Here is a 1,263-nt window from a genome sequence, read left to right on the forward strand (position 1 = left end):
CATGAATTCTGGTTTCCAAGCCGCTGTGATTGAGGTGGGACTGGGGGGTGCAATTGGCCTCACCCAGCTCCTGAGACTCAGGATTCCCATTTCAGCTCTGCCATTGTCTAGCTATGTGACCTCTCTGCGGGACAGGGATTTATTGGGAAGAATTAAGGTGTCTGGGCTCTCCTTGCCTGGGGCAATGGCTGGTATCCACGGGGCCCCACAAATGGCAGCCCCTGCCTTTATGATTCTTACTGGTCTCGTTATTATTATTATTATTTTGCTGTTCCAGAAACTGTGGTCAGTTCTTCCCTCTGGTATGTTTTATCTGAATTCTCAACTCTTCCACTCTTTTTGTTTTTCCATGTATGGGAATCAAGGGCAGAAGAAAAGAGAGAGGCTCTAGAGGCATTTGCAAAAGACAGTGGGCAGGATGCACACTGGGGAGATTGTCAGGCTAGAGATTGAGAAAATGGAGGTTAAGTCATGTACAAAAGAAAAAGCAGCAAAAGCCAAGTCCAGCAAACACATTTGCCTCAAAAAATGGGGGTCATAGGGAGCTCCCAAGAGCCTGGAGCATGGCTGTAAGCCCAGGGATGCAGCCTCTCCTGCCATCTTGTGAGCCCCCACTCTCCACATGTTTCCTGCAAGGAGAGCCACCTGACTCAAGTTAGACCGGTGATGGGGTGGAGATCATCTGCAAGACTTCCTGAAAGCCACCTTCTGCCCCAAGAAGCAATTAAGGAGTCCCAAGAAAGGGGACACTCATCATGGTGTGCAAAGGCGCCTACGTTGTATACGAGGCCCCTCTGCAGGTGTTACCCAAGGGGTAAATGTTTGCTGATTGTTTTGTTCTTCTCCATAGTCCTCTTTTGCACAGATTTCCAAGATGTACACAGCAGCAAGTGAGCCTGGGGGAAGGCGGGGAGGCTGATCAGGCCTCAACGGCCCCCAGGCAGGGTTGGAGGGCACCAGGATCATATTTAAGATAATGATAGGACCCAGAAGTACTTGTGAAACGGTCACACGCAAACTGCCATGCCCTCAAAGAGAAAAATGGATTCTCTGGTGCCCCACTTTTGATGTTCATCTCCAAAACCATTTGTCCATCTGACCAACTTTGGAATGTCAGCTTGCAGGCATTGCTTACCAAAACATGTCCCCATTCTGCGGCCCTCCCAACTGCAGTGCAGTAAATCAGACCTGCAGATTCAGACGGGCTTGCTGCTATAACCAGCCTGAGAGAGGCTGGCATGGGACCCCTGGGACGCCTAGCAC

General features: G+C 50.2%; 1 protein-coding gene across 1 annotated transcript in view; it reads left to right on the top strand.

The window, feature by feature from the left end:
- The window catches only part of NPAS2 (neuronal PAS domain protein 2), a 31,422-nt gene that overhangs the window by 15,330 nt on the left and 14,829 nt on the right, over positions 1-1,263 (top strand). The gene's annotated exons all lie outside the window — the stretch shown is intronic.

Source organism: Galeopterus variegatus, unplaced genomic scaffold (genome assembly GCF_000696425.1).
Source record: "Galeopterus variegatus unplaced genomic scaffold, G_variegatus-3.0.2 Scaffold9101, whole genome shotgun sequence".
Taxonomy (NCBI): domain Eukaryota; kingdom Metazoa; phylum Chordata; class Mammalia; order Dermoptera; family Cynocephalidae; genus Galeopterus; species Galeopterus variegatus.